The sequence below is a fragment of the Mesoplodon bidens genome, assembly GCF_964165515.1.
Source record: "Mesoplodon bidens genome assembly, chromosome: 14".
Lineage (NCBI taxonomy): Eukaryota > Metazoa > Chordata > Mammalia > Artiodactyla > Ziphiidae > Mesoplodon > Mesoplodon bidens.
The window spans coordinates 7,311,697-7,328,457 of NC_138170.1; the positions used below are offsets into that span (position 1 = coordinate 7,311,697).

General features: G+C 34.6%; 1 pseudogene across 1 annotated transcript; it reads left to right on the forward strand.

Moving 5' to 3' along the window:
• Positions 1 to 4,991: 4,991 nt before the first annotated feature.
• On the forward strand, positions 4,992 to 6,267 carry LOC308627862 (serpin B6-like; annotated as a pseudogene). Its single transcript has one exon. The product of its transcript is annotated as a serpin B6-like (transcript).
• Positions 6,268 to 16,761: the final 10,494 nt, after the last annotated feature.

Sequence of the window (16,761 nt, forward strand, 5' to 3'; positions counted from 1 at the left end):
CCCTCTGTTTCTAGATTGAATATGTGGAAGAATATGCATTTATTCACTGGAAGTACCCAACAGATGACATAATTTACTAGATTACTCTCCAGTTATTCACATAACAGGGATGTCTGCAATATAGAATTTCCAGTACAATTTAACTATCAAATTAAGATGAATATGATTTTTATATATCTTTTCTGTGTGCATGCATGTGTGCACATGTGTGTATTTAAGTTTGTTGAAGAAAGAGAAACAAGTACATGCTTTGTTACTTGAGAATCCTCCATTGAAAGGTTGAAGCCAGGTTAAACCATCCTCCTGGTTGTGTCACACAATTCTAGGTAGATCAGGCTATAAGAAAGCAAGTTGTGTGTCTGCTTTTGCTACTCCTACATGGACAAACTCACTTCATGTGAACTGCAAGACCTATGTCTTGCAAGAACCCGTGTCCCTATCTTTTGAAGAAAAATACTTTTGCTTTATTCTCCCAGGCCTCTCCTGAGTCTCAGAAAACTGGCTTGAGAGTTAATGATTAGGAAATGTAAAAATGCAGAAACAATGGAAACTTTTTGTGCCAGGAAACTGGTAACAATTTAGACTATAAATCAGCCACATGGCAGAGTCACTGAACTCACCATTCTCTGAAGGATATAGATAAGAGGACTGACACACATTCTTAACTTGTTTTTACAGAAACCAGAACCCCAACAGATGAAAACAGCTAACCAGAAACATGAACACCCCAGACCAGCTGGGACCAGAAGGTTGATGATTTTGACTTACAAAACATCACCCTGTTACCTCATCACCAACCAATCAGAAAAATATCCACGAGCTGATCAGGTATCCTGCAATCCACAATCCTAACATTGCCTTTAAAAACCCTTCCCTGAAGACATCAGGGAATTCAGGTCTTTTGAGCACTAGCTGCTTGTTCTCCTTTCTTGATGCCCTGCAACAAATATTGCACTTCCCTTCACTGCAGCCAAGTGTCAGTAGATTGGCTTTGCTGCATGTCTGGTCAGTGGACCCAAATCCAGGTTAGGTAACACTGTTACCAGGTACTGTGGCTATGTGCACATCTGTGGATATTGAGTGAAAATACAGACATCCCCTTTGGTTTCTTATATATGCAAATTATTACAAGTTTATTCTTAATCAACTTAATAAATGTTTCAATAAGTACCTGTGACTTACTGGTTTTGTCATGGTACACAATCTATTACTCTGTGGGTTCTGCTACAAAGATAATTCCAATCAACTATTTTTTTTAGATGAGCACACATAGTTGTGAACAATTAAACCTCTTCCTCAATGTCAAATAATCCAAGAAAGGATTAGGAAAAGAATCAAGGTTTCTTAATTGTCTCTAATGTTTTAAACTTAAAAAAAATAAATCTAACAAAGAACAGATAGAGTACTACACCTAGGACAGTGTGTTCTCAGATCTCTAAATTAACCACATTTAAACCCATAATTTTTCCCACCTTAAAGAATGCTTTCACTTCTGGTTCTACAATTTCATTTACTTGAAATGCCCATAATATTTAAGACAGACTATAGGTTAAAAAGAGAAATATTAATCTCAAGTGGCTGTCTCATTTTATTTATCCACACTCAGGGGCACAACCTTCAAACGTTTACAGTTCCTATATTATAATGTCTATAGACAATAACATTTCTTAATACTTATCACCATGACAATATGTCTTAAAAAACTAGAGGGAAAAAAGCATCAAAATTCTTCAAAGCCCTGTTTCAATATCACATAAATCACTGACATAGCTATTGGCCTGTTTCAATACTGGTTTCTATTGTCAATTCTATTTAGGAAAAATAATGAATTGTTAAATATAATCACCAAATATTAACTGGTTATCATGGTCAGGACTACAAGAAATATGTGGATACATAATAAGTATTCTCTCTCCTCAAGCTATATAGATTCTAATAATTTTCTTTAAAAACATGATCGGGGGCTTCCCTGGTGGCACAGTGGTTGAGAGTCCACCTGCCAATGCAGGGGACACGGGTTCGTGCCCTGGACTGGGAAGATCCCACATGCCACGGAGTGGCTAAGCCCGTGAGCCATGGCCACTGAGCCTGTGCGTCCAGAGCCTGTGCTCCACAACAGGAGAGGACACAACAGTGAGAGGCCCACGTAACCCCCCAAAAAAATCAAATAACTATAGTGTTACATAGAAAGTGGCGAAGAAGACTTGCATTTCTACTAGTATTTTGGGCTATATTCCTAAATTAATTCTTTTTGCTGATTCCAGAGGAAGAGTGTATCAAAGAAAATATTTGAAGATAAAATTCTGAGACTATCTAGAACTGAGGAGACACAAGTGATAGAACTTATGAAAGATTTAAGAAACCCGAAGATTCACAAAATTTACAAGCAGGATAAAGGAAATGAAATTTGCATTGTGGTGATAATGATGAAAAACAAAGATGAGATATAGATTTTATAAGATGCCAGAACTAAAGGTTTACATTGAAAGGGGTAACAGCTTGACAGATGACTTCTGTCACAATGGATGTCAGAAACCAAAATATGAAAATGTCAATGTGCTGAGAGAGAATAACTGTCAGCCTAAACCATTATAATCAGTGAAGGCGTCTTTCAAAATGAAAGTAATATAAAGACATTTTCTAACAAAAATTGACATGCATGCCACCTACAGATACTCTCTACAGAAAAATTTAAATGTTGTGCTGATGGAGGATTTGAGTACCAAGAAAGAAAAAAATAACGTACAATGCATTGTGGTATATATATATATGTAATACTAAATGTATGTTGATTTCATAAAACAATAATAATCATTAAATAAAAAAAATTAACATGTACACATATTTGTATGTAATTTTTGATATATAAGAATGAAGTTAAAATGTTCTAAAATATTAGCATTGTGGGGGATAACTTAAAATATATTGATTAAATTTAGAGTGACATATCAAGTGTGCAATTTATAATGGTTAGAAAATGCAATATAGGGTAGAAACAGAAAGTGTAACTTCCAAACTAGTAGAGGAATAAAAACAGAAAGAACAAATAATAAGTTCAATTGGAAGCTAAAGTCCAAGAGAAAAGGAAAAAAAAAGCATAAAATAGATAGAATGTCAAGTGAAAAACAGGTCCATATATAGCATTAATTTTTGTTACCAAAATCGATTAGATTCCTCAGGGGTAAAAATTGTCATCATGCTTTAGATATATGATCCAACCTCTTTTGTTTACAAGAGACAGCTATGTCATAAATTATCAAAATAGTCGATTGTAAAAGATGAAAAGGAATTACTACGCAAATTCAAACCAAAGGAGCTGGTATAGCTATATTAATAACAGAAAAACATAGAAGTTAAGGCACAAATAATTAGTAGCCAAAAATTTTAGTCACTCCAATGATAAAAATCCAATAACCATGACTACATAAGTGTTCTAAAAGACCATTCTCATAATAATTTACTCTCAAGACAGAGAAAGCAAAAGACAGAGTACTAGATATTTTACTTGACAATTTTTGGGGTAATAAATAGAAAAAATTGGCTAACATTAAATAAGTGTCATAGATTTAACAAATTTTAAAACTTAACCTGATATCTATATAGAGAAGACTGAGCTCAGAAACTGGAGAATTTAATTTTTCCAAGCACAAGAACATTTATAAAATTGATTGTGTACAAGGAATTCAAGGATATTTGACCTCTATCTGCATTCTGATTGCAGTGCACTAAGCTAGAAATGAAAATATTTAACATAAAAATCCCCATGTTTTTGAAAATTAATGTCTTCCACTTAAATGGCCTTTGGGTAGAAATTATATATATATATATATATATATATATATATATATATATATATATATATATATATATTATAGTGGAAATTAGAAAACATTTATAACACATCAAAACCTTTGGGATAGAACTAAAGTGATGTTAAGAAGGATATGCAAAGCCTTAAATGCATATATCTTAAAAGAAAAAAAATGATGAAAGTTAATGAGGCAATTTGGCCTAAAATAATTTTTTAAAACTCAAAGAGAAATAAAATTAGTCCAATTTAATTAAATAAAACATCAGGGGGCTTCCCTGGTGGCGCAGTGGTTGGGAGTCTGACTGCCGATGCAGGGGACATGGGTTCGTGCCCTGGTCTGGGAGGATCCCACATGCCGCGGAGCAGCTGGGCCCGTGAGCCATGGCCACTGGGCCTGTGCATCCGGAGCCTGTGCTCCACAACAGGAGAGGCCACAACAGTGAGAGGCCAGTGTACCATAAAAAAAGAAAAGAAAAGAAAAGAAAAGAAAAATCAACATAAAATGAAGAGGAGTAGATCAATAAAATTAAAGTTGGACTTTTGAAAGACTAATGCATTGACAAATCTCTGGCAAGACTGAGGACAGAAAGAGGGAAGAGAAGAGAAGGTATGTTCCCACACTCATAAACACACCAAAATGAGAAAGAATTACTAATTACATAAACTAAAGAAGATAAAGAATAGTGAGAAAAATTTAGGGACAACTCAGGTGAAAAAAATTGAACTTGGTGCAAAGAAAAAATAGAATATCTTAATTGTTTCATAATAAAGACTGAGTAAAGAGGCATTTTTTTCTAAAAATAATTCAAACCCAGGTGGCTCTATTTAGCAAGTGTTAACAAAATTTTAATACTACACATTCTATTCTAAAGCACCGATTGAGGAAATCTCCACAGTTCACTTGAGGAAGATAGCATAGACCTAATATTAAACTGGGAAAAGAAGGAGCCAAGAAAAAATAATTATATTTTAGTATAAATAATTATACTATACACAGTGGAAATAATTATATTTTAGGTCAAATAAGATTGTAATAGTAGAAAACACTTGTTAGAAAAAATATATAAATGTAGGAAAATGAAAATTCATCATATGCCAACTTTGTGTGTGTGTATGAATTACTTGTTTAAGTTTTTGGTTCATGTCTTCTGAACATCTGGGTGAAGACAGCTTGAAAAATGTTTTTCTTACCCATAAGCATCCCCTCTGCCCTGGCCATGGTCTTCATGGGGGCAAAGGGAAACAACGTGGCCCAAATGTCCCAGACACTTTCTCTAAGCAAAAGCAGTGGCAGAGGTGGAGACTTCCACCAGGGTTTTCAGAACCTTCTCACAGAAGTTAACAGGACCAGCACACAGTACTTGCTCTGAACCATCAACAGGCTCATTGTAGAGAAGACTTATGGTTTCCTCCCATCTTTCAAAGATTCCTGCCGCAAATTCTACCAAGCAGAGATGGAAGAGCTCGACTTTATCAGTGCTGTGAAGGAATCCAGGAAACACATAAACACCTGGGTAGCCCAAAGGACAGAAGGAAAAATTACAGACCTGCTGTTTCCAAATTCAGTGGACCCCATGACTTGTCTGGTTCTCGTGAATGCCATCTACTTCAAAGGAAACTGGGAGAATCAGTTTAACAAACATCACACCAAGGAAAGGCTGATCAAAGTCTGCAATAATATGGAGAAGCCTGTGTAAATAATCTTCAAGAAATCCCCCTTTAAAATGACCTACATCGGAGAGATATTCACGAAGATTCTGTTGCTTCCCTACGTTGGCAGGGAGCTCAATATGCTCATCATGCTTCTCGATGAAAACACGATTTGAAAATGGTGGAAAAGGAACTTGCTTATGAGAAATTCATCAAGTGGACGAGGCTGGATCTGATGGAGGAGGAGGTTGAGGTGTCCCTGCCCAGGTTTAAGCTGGGGGAGAGCTACGACATGGAGGGCGTCCTCCGCACCCTGGGCGTGACTGACGCCTTCGAGGACACCAGGGCGTATTTCTCCGCGATGTTGACCCAGAGGGACCTGCGCCTGTCCCTGGTCGTGCACAAGACCTTTGTGGAGGTCGACGAGGAGGGCATGGAGGCAGCCGCAGCCACCACCACAGTCCTGATGCTGTGCTGTGCCAGAATCACCCTCAGGTTCTGTGCCGACTACCCTTTCCTCATCTTTATCCAGCACAGCAAGACCAGCGGACTTCTCTTCTGCGACCAGCTCAGCTCCCCGTGAGGAGGTGGTGGCTGCAGGCAGCCCCACTGGGTCCTACTGACTCGCTTTCCCCGGTACTCCGTGACGTGCCTGTGACCCAAATTAGCCTTGGCAACAGTCCCAAAATAAAGGGTCTGATCAAGAAAAAAAAAAGGTTTTCACTATTCTGGTGAAATAGTGGTTATCTATTTCAGATATATTTTGCAGATATCTTCTCCACTCGGCTTTTCATAGTCTTAATGGTGTTCTTAATTAAATGGAAGTTCTTAATTTTGATGTAGTTTGATAAAGTAATTTGGTTTTCTCTAATGTGTAATTCTATAGTTTCTTTTATGATTATCCTACTTAAGGAACCATCTCCTAGTCTAAGTTTATTAACATAATTCTCTAAAAGCTTCATAATTTTTATTTTATATTCAGAATAATTTTTACCTATTATATTTAGACTTACTACACATCTGGAATTTTTATGCTGTATGAAGTGAGGTATGGATGCTCAAGATCAATACTTGTTTCTATATGGACAAGCACCCATTCCTGAAAAGTGTACCCTTACCTTGCAGCAAAGTTTCATATTTATTATAATTAGGTGAATACTTATGTGTCAGTCTGTTTTCTCTATTATTTTCATTCTTTTGCATTAATACATCATTTCTTAAACTAAAATACACAGATAATGTGTGATCATATCCAACATTCTCTTGGTTATTTTGTTCCATTTCATTACCATATAAATACTGAAGCAGTTTTCTTTTTTCCAGCTTTATTAAGGTTTAATTGACAAAAATTATATGTAAGTTGTACAACTTGATGTTTTGATATATGTATACCTTGTGAAATAATCACCACAATCGAGCAAATTATATCCATCACTTCTCGTAGTTACCATTTTGTTTTTTCAAAAGTTTTAATTGAGATATAATTAACATATAACTTACCAGTTTCAGGTATACAACGTAATGATTTGATATTTGTATAAGTTGCAAAATGATTACTACAATATTAACATCTGTCACCTCACATGGTTACATATTTTTACTCATGATGAAAACTTTTAAGATCTACTTTCTTAGCAACTTTCAAATATGCAATACTTGAATAATAATACTTGCAATAATATAGTATTATTAATGATAGCCACCTTTCTATGCATTGCACCCCCATGACTTACAACTGGAAGTTTATACCTTTTTAAAAATTTTATTTTATTGAAGTATGGTTGAATTGCAATGTCATGTTACTTTCAGGTGTATAGCACAGTGATTCAATTATTCAGATTATTTTCCTTTATAAGTTATTATAAAATATTGAGTATAGTTACCTGTGCTATACAGTAGATCCTTGTTGGTTGTCTATTTTATATGTAGTAGTGTGTGTGTGGAATTTTATACCTTTTGACCCCCTTTACCCATTTCATCCAACCATTCACTCCCCAACTCTGGTAATCACCAATATGTTCCCTGTATCGATCACTCTAGATTATTTATAGTAACTAATACAATGAAAATGTTATGTAAATAGTTTTAAATACAATGAAAATGCTATGTAAATAGTTACTGGCATTCAACAAATTCAAGTTTTGCTCTTTGGAACTTCTGGGATTTTTTTGAATAGTATCAATTCAAGCTTGGTTGAATCAGTGGATGTGGAATCCACATATATGGAGAGCCAGCTACATCATGACTAAGTGGAGTTGATTCCAGGAATGTAAGGTTGGCTTCACATTTGAAAATACTTAAGACAATTGCCATATCAGTTGTCTGAACAAGAATATATATATATATTACTGCAATAGCTGCAAATAAACATTTGACAAATTCAAGGCACATTCATGGTAAGACTCTTGGCAAAATTGGAATAGAAGGGAACATCTTCAACCTGAGGGAAAACATCAACAGGAAAAAAAAAAACTGCATTTTACCTTTTGTATATGGGTAAAAGGTTCAATGTTTTTCCCCAGTATTTAAGAAGGCAAAAGCGTTTGTTGTTACCATGCCTATTCATTGTCACACTAGAAGTCTTAACCAGAGCAATAAGGAAAGAAAGTAACATGAAAACATATAGATTGGAAAAGAAGAAAAAACTATATCTATTTGAAGATGGCATAATTGTCTTCAAAGTAAATCCCCCCAAATATCTAAAAAATATATATTGGAACTACCAAGGATTACTGCAAGACTGTAGAACACAATTTTGATATACAATTAAATATGAGATTTAATTGTATTTCTGTATATTTGCAATAAAAATAAATTAATAGATTAATATCCATAATAGAACAGTTATGGTTAATAGAACCATTATAATTAGAACCAAATACCCAAAAATACTTAATGATAAGTTTGGCAAAGTGTGTGCAAGGTCATCATTCTAATAACTACAAAATACTGTTGAACATAATCAAAGAAGATATAAATAAATGGAGAGATAAATCAGGTTTATGACTTGGATAGTTCAATATTGTTAAGAAATCAATTCTCCCAAATGTATCTATTCATTTAAAGCAAGCTCAAAGTTCCAGAATATTTTAATTAATAGAAATAGACCACATGATTCTAAAATTTATATGAAACTGCAAAGTTAATATAATTACAATACAATATTGGCAAAGAACAATTAGAAGGTTGTTGAAAGACTCACATTACCTAATTCCAAGACTCATGATAAAACTACAGTAGTGACTATGGATATCACACACTTTATGCTATAAGAAATAAACCAGACTCAAAGTTTAATATGATATAATTCTATTTATGTAAAAGTCTGTAAAGTGTAAGCTACAGTGATGGTGAATATTCTGTGTTTGCAATGAGCTGAGTGTATGGAGAGGAGTGTACTACAGAGGAGTTTGAGGAAACATGTTGGGGGTGGTAGAATTATTCTAAATCTTGATTGTGATCACTGTGATGTAACTTGATTTATTTATCTAAACTCAGAACCATATTTTAACATGAGTGAATTTTATTATATGTAAATTTTAACTCAAAAACTCTAGAAAGTTTATCTATAAATTATTCAATAAAAGTAAATAATGTATTGTTTAGTGATAAAAACCTATTACTAAATTATAAATAAGGTTTATTTGAGAAGAGGAATAAGACAGATACAGTAGAGTGGATTCTGCAAAGGAATTGGTGAGGTTCCAATTCTTAATCTCCATGTGGTTTCCATAGGAGCACGTTTATTATTAGATTTCAACTGTATCTGTATGTATACACATATACTTTTCAAAATCTAAAATAAATTTCCCAAACAAATAATATTTATAAAGAGAAAGCAGTTTTCTATGAGATGAATAGAAGATGATAACTTCTGATAGTTTAGTGGGTGGAATGAATCACAAAGTAAAATCTTGGTTGACAGTAGAGGAAATTTAATTGGCTAAGATAACAAACAGAATTTATTGGCCAATGTTATATAGAACAATAAATAAATAAGGCATTAAAACCACTTTATACACCTGTATCTAGGAGCTTAAAACATATTTCTAGGGAGTCCTTCTTATTCACACTCTATTTCTGCTGTGGTGGCTTAATTCTCAGGCCTACTATTTGTTTTGGCAGATATAGGGTCATTATTTCTTGGCTTATGTCCTACTGATTTAGGTACTCCATAGGTTCACCTCAAATTGTTCAAGAGAAAGTTTCACACCTGATTTTCATTGATCTAATCTGGGTTAGGTTTCAATTAAAGAAAATTAGGACCTGGACTAGTGTAATGCAAATGAGAGTGCTAATGCAAAAAACTTAAACACTCAAGCAGATCTTTCCCCATTGTACAGATAAAGAAGTTGAATCACAAAAGCTCAGGTTACATAATAATTAAGATATTAATATTTAATTTTATTTCAGATGTCTGAGTTCAAATCCTCAACCTGATGCTTTACTTTGTCAAGTCTTTCAATAAGAGAAAGATAAGAGAGTTTGTTAATAACGTGAATGGTATGTAGACTCCAGAAGGATCTGGGCAAATTGGAATGGTGAATGGAACATCTAAGTATAAATTTAATGGGAAAAATAATTAGTCCTGTTGTTATTAAATAAAACAATTGCATAATATGGCTTTACTTAATGCAATTATATCTCAATGCTATTATTGCAATGCTGTCTTTTTCTCCCTTTATTTCTGTTGATATTTACTTTATATATTTAGATGCTCCTATGATGGATACATAAGTATTTATGTTATATCCTCTTGTTGGATTGACCCCTTTATCATTATGTGACACCCTTCTTTGTGTTTTGTTACAATCTTTGTTTTAAAGTCTATTTTATTTGATATAAATATTAATACCCCAGCTTTCATTTTGCTTCCATTTGCATGAAATATCTTTTTTGCATCCCTTTACATTCAGCCTGCATGTGTCTTTAGATCTGAAGTGAGTCTCTTGTGGAAAGCATATAGAGAGATCCTGGTTTTTGTTTTTTTAATCTTTTTCTTTATGCATTAAGTCACCCTATGTCTTTTGATTGGAGCACTAATCCATTTCATTTAAAGTGATTATTGATAGGGACATACTTATCGCATGTTGTTAATCTTTTTCTGGTTATTTTTGTGGTTCTTCCCTGTTCATTTCTTTTTCTTTTAGTCTCTTCACTTTGGGTTTGATGATTTTCTTTACTGTTATCTTTGGATTTTTTTGTCATTACTTTTTTTTTTTTTTTTTTTTTTTTTTGCTGTACGCGGGCCTCTCACTGCTGTGGCCTCTCCCGTTGCGGAGCACAGGCTCCGGACACACAGGCTCCGCGGCCATGGCTCGCGGGCCCAGCCGCTCCGCGGCATGTGGGATCTTCCGGGATAGGGGCACAAACCCGTGTCCCCTGCATCGGCAGGCGGACTCTCAACCACTGCGCCACCAGGGAAGCCCTGTCATTACTTTTTGTGTATGTATTATAGGCTTTGGTTTTGTGGTTACTATGAGGTTCATATATAACAATCTATATATAAAGCAGAGTATTTTAAGTTGGTCCTCACTTAAGTTCAAATGCATTCTAAAACACTAAATTTTTACTACCCCCCACACTTAATTATTTTACATTATAAGTTATATCTTTTTTTTTTAATTTTGTGCATCCCTTAACTACTTATTGTAGTTTTAGTTATTTTACTACAGTTTTTCTTTAACTCTTCATTCTAACTTTATGAGCTGTTTTTCTACTTCCTTTAGCATATATTTGTTTTTACTAGTGAGATTTTTTTTCTTTCATATATTTTCTTATTTCTAGTTATGACATGTTCCCCCACTTAAAGCAGTTCCTTTAACATTTCTTGTCATGCTGGTTTAGTGATGATGAAGGCATTTGGTTTTTGCTTGTCTGGGAAATGCTTTATCTCTCCTTCCATTCTGAATGATAACTTTGCCAGATATTGTATTCTTGGTTGTAAGTGTTTCTTTTTTTTTTTTTTTCTTTTTCCTTCAGCACTTTGAATACATCATTCTACTCCCTTTTGGCCTGCACAGTTTCTGCTAAGAAATTTGCTAATAGACTTATGGGGGGTTCACTTATATATGTAACATATTTTTTTCTTCTTGCTGCTTTTAAGCTCTTTCTTTATATTTAACTTTTGATATTTTAATTATAATGTGTCTTGGTGTAGATTTCTTTGGGTTCCTCTTTTTGGAAAATCTCTTTGATTCCATGATCTGGATGTCTGTTTTCTTTCCCAGGTTAGGGAAGTTTTCTGTCATTATTTCTTCAAATAGGTTTTCTTCTTATTTCTCTGTGGCTGCTACAATGTGAATATTGGTATGCTTCATGTTGTTAGAGAGGTTCCTCAAACAATTCTCATAAAAAAAATATTTTTCCCTTTGGCTGCTCTGATTCAGTGATTTCTACTAACCTGTCTTCCAGATCCCTGATCTGTTCCTCTTTATCATCTAAATTGCTGTTGATTCCCTCTAGCATAGTTTTCTTTTCAGTTACTGTATTCTTCAGCTCTGAATGGTTCTCTCTTATATTTTCTTTTTGTTGAAGCACTTATTATGTTCATCCATTCTTCTCTTGAGTTTTGTGAGCATCTTTATGATCACTACTTTGAATTCTTTATCAGGTAGATTACTTATCTCTATATCATTAACATCTGTTTTTGAGTTTTGTCTTGTTCTTTCATTTTGAAATATTTCATTGTTTCCTCATTTTGTGTGTCTCTCTGTGTATGTTTCTGTATATTAGACCAAACTTAACTCTCTCAGTCTTGAAGGAGTGGCCATGTTTAGAGGATGATCTTTCTGCTTCAACTCTACCCTAGATCTTCGTTGTCTGTAGAACCTTTGTGGTTTTCTATACCACCTGAGTCATTCTTGATATATGTTCCTGTTGTTGAGGGTGTGTTGAAACGCATCTCGATATGGTCCCTTTGTTGTGGAGAAGGTATTCACCTAGTTCTCAGGTCCCGTTTGGAGGGAATTGATCTATATGTCACTGTATATTTGTTATGTTAATGATAGGAAGTAAGTTCAGGCTTTTCCAGCCACCTCCATCATGAAATGCCTCCTTTCGACTGAATCTAGGCATCACAATTTAAACTGTGACATTGACAAACTGCAATGTGTCCAGGTAAAGTAATCATCATGAAAAGTAAATCAGTACAACGCATATGAAAAATAGTTTTCATTGACTAAAGAATATTCGTGGGGAAATTTCTTTTTGTATCATCTAAATTCTATTACTTGGAAGAAAGATTACACCTTCAGCTTCATGGCCACAGAGATTTTGGACCAAGAGTTTAAATATATAAGGAAAAGGATGTCACTTTGCTCTAAGAAAGACAGTTCTAATAATCAAAATTTCCAAATAACTAGACCACCCTTGGATATCAGGATTTTTCTTTCCTTGAAGATTTTAATTGAAGAACATAGATTTTCTCTTAGGGAGATTTGTTCTGGGATTTTTGCACTGGGAAGTCTTGCAAATCTGTTGTTAAATAATCTTTTATTTTCAGGATTTACCAATGATTCATAATTATATGATACAGAACACTTTAGAAAAAATACATATATATAACAAAACCCCTTAATTTATAACTCCTCCACCATCCTTTTTTAAAGCTCATAAATCCAAAAACATGTAATTTAGTATTTTATTATATATCCCATCTTCTAAAAGAATCTAAAGATAAGGTATTCAAAGCTGATAAAATTAATGGAATGTTAAGGAAGTTGTTATACAGATTAATATTATTTTGTGCTTCATTAACCTCTTATCCAATACATTCTTCTTATTTTTGAGTGTTACTTATCTTCAGGTATCCTGAATATTTTCTGATCATTCTTGCAAACTACTGAAACCAGATCTTAGCTGTCTAGTGCCTATTCTTCTTAGGTTCCCTTTGCATCTTATATAATCTAAATGATCTGTCAGCAAATATGGTTAATTCAAGAATGCCAACATGTTAATGAATCATAATCAATTAATATCAATACACACATTTGTATCTTCTAAAGATAACTTTTGGTCATTTAATTTTTGCACTAAAAGAATAATTACAATGGACTTAGAGCCAGTGTCAGGTTTTGGTTGTTAGACAAAATCTTTTTGTTCCTAAAATTCCATCTTGAACTTATATCTTCTAACCTTCTGACAAACATGAATCAAGTGGATACCACCAGTTGATATTACCTTTTATTAAGCAAAGAAAAGAGAAAACTATTCTTCTATTCAATATTCAATTCCCATTTTCCCATAATTTTTATGGCCATTTTGATAACCTCAGGCCCAAAGCAGGAATTAGAGACCAGAGTCTTTATCAAAGTCGTGAGCCCTGAGTGGAAAATCCTCTTCTCAGTCAGCAGTTCAGAATTCCCGCCCCATCTATTTATCTCATGAAATTATGTTTACAAAAGATGATCTGACCTTTTGAATTAGACTTTTTCCTGTTTCATAGTTTGCCACTCTCCCAACTTTCTGGTGCTAAGTTGGACAGGGATAACAATGGGAAGCCACTGAGAGCAGAAATAAAGCAGAGGAGGAGAGATTTATCTCTGTTTCTTGTACACTCATGAAAGGTAATGTCTGCAGATTTTCAGGAGCCCAGTCTTAAAATACTTATCTGGAAATGCCTGTTCCTTTTCTTGCTTGAAACCAAAGTCTGTTTTAGCACCGTGACCCTGTCAGTGTAAGAACTTTACTTAGTATTAAATGTGACTGGCAGAATCCTAAGTATCTGTGAGGCTACATTAGTTCTATGATTCCTGTGCTCAAGTGACCATGACTTAAGGACAATATCAACTGCAAGGTTCTTCTTCCTAATTCTAACTTTCCAAGATAACCATTAGCTAGATTAATTTTTTTCTTAACTCATTTATCTGTCCTTTCCTCACCAAATCATGTCTCTCAGATGACAAGCCTTTTATCTTAGACTGAATAAGGAAACAGTGTTTCTTTTCCAAAAATGTTTATTATTTCTCTAAGCCTAATTTAATGTACTTTTAAAATGTAGTCCTACATGGCCTTTATGAGCACTGTGCTGTAACTGAGCTTCATTATTATGGTTGTGCTCCTTTAACAATGCTTTTAACTTAGCAAAAGATCTTTTTGAAATGCAGATGATGGCACACCAAGCATTAAATAAATTTAATATTAATATTACTGGAGATCTCCTCTATGGCCAAACAACATTTCACTCCCATTACAGTGTTTATGGGAATGATTTGCAATACTGAATAAGATATAATTCTTTAATGATAGTCCAATAAAAAGGATATCATTATATGGTTGCACAAATGTCTTTCCCCTCAATAAAATTTTTAGTTATGTGAACACTTTGCCTTTCAGAATGACTTACGAATAAAATTTCTACTTTGACTTGTGCATTAATCAAGGGAGGGGGAGCAAAATCTATTTTTCAAAACATGACCCAACCACCTAATGACTTGTTTAACTGGCCATCAATCTTTGTAGCTGCCAAATCTTTTCTCTTTCCTTCCAATGAACTGGCATAATGCTGATTTGGGTCTTATGTAGACACAAAATGCCTTCTTTCCTAGGGGAATAATTATTAACATTTCCTCAGAGCTGTTTGAAGGGTATTTCTGGTCGTAGCTCTTTTCTCTCCCCAAGAAAAGCCATTCTGCTCTCTTCTTTTTCCTGCCCCCATTTGAGGAGTGATGAAAGGAAGCAAATTATTTTCAGGAAATATGAGACATACAAAAGTGTTTCTATATGTTTCAGTGAAAAAGACAGCTTAGATTCTATCTAAGGAAGCAATTTTAAGTAAATTTTTTCTTGGCTCTTTGCATCACTTTTTCTGAGTCCTAATCCTATATAATTCATGAGTTTGGCCCTAAATTATATGGTCTTGAGGAACAAAACTCTCTTCAACTTCTCAGTTCAAACATTTACACATAAATACACACTATCATCACCAGTACCACCACAAATTTTATCTTTGTCAAGTGTCTTAGTCCATTTATCCTGCTATAACAGAATGCCATAGACTGGGTGGCTTATGAACAACAGAAATTTATTTCTCACGATTCTGGAAGCCAGGAAGTCCAAGGTCAAAGTGCTGGCCAATTTGGTGTCTGGTGAGAGCTCCCTTCCTGGTTCATAGGTGGCCATCTTTCTCTGTGTTCACATGGCTGCAGGGGTTGAGGAAGTTCTCTAGTGCCCTTTTTTAAGAGCACTAATCTCATTTGTGATGGGTCCATCTTCATGACCTAATCACCTCCCAAAGGCCCCTATTTCCAAATACCATCACACTAAATGTTAGGATTTAACATATGGATTTTGGAGGGCACAAATATTTAGTCACTAGAACCATATTTCTTTTTTTTTTTTTTTTTTTTTTTTTTGCTGTACGCAGGCCTCTCACTGCTGTGGCCTCTCCCGTTGCGGAGCACAGGCTCCGGACACACAGGCTCCGCGGCCATGGCTCGCGGGCCCAGCCGCTCCGCGGCATGTGGGATCTTCCGGGATCGGGGCACGAACCCGTGTCCCCTGCATCGGCAGGCGGACTCTTAACCACTGCGCCACCAGGGAAGCCCCTAGAACCATATTTCTTAATGACATATACTACCCAAGAACCTGGTCACGGGAAGAGTTTCATCAGGGCTTCCAGCATTTATAGACTAGATATGACTCAAACTGTTATGAACTGTATTTTTCTGAAACCACAAGCTTTATTTCTAACTCCTTTGTTCCATTGGGCACTTTCATCAGACATTATTGATTACCAGTTATTATTTTTAGAATTAGTAAATAGTTTTCCTTTAGCTCTTTCAAACCAGATATGTCAGCTAAGTTTCCAGTTTTGTATTGTCTGCCTTGCCCAAAGATGTTCTTAGTTTGATAAAACTACTTCTAGTAAAAAGCAACAAAATAAAATCATCTGAGATCCCATTTGCTAATTCCATGGTTCTATAAATCTCTTAAAACTCTTTGCTTTAAGATGGTTAGTTCTTATTAACTTTCTTGGAGTTAAAACAAAATAACATTTTTTTTTTATGAGTGACATAATGAGTTTTATACCTTGCTTAATGAGATTATCTTTTTGACATGGGTTTCAAGTAAAAAGTATGTAGGTTGCAGGGGAAAAGGTTATACTTCCTTGCATCATTGCTCAGACAGGTGTTTATTCATACCTGCTCAAGTAATTCAATGTAATTCATACAGCCAATTACCTTTATCCCCCTCCAAAAGAGACACTAGTACAAAAAAAAAAAAAAAAGAAAATAAAGGAAAAAAGAAAATTCCTAGCAAAAGAATAAACTCATGTGCCAGAATTTATTGGATGTGTA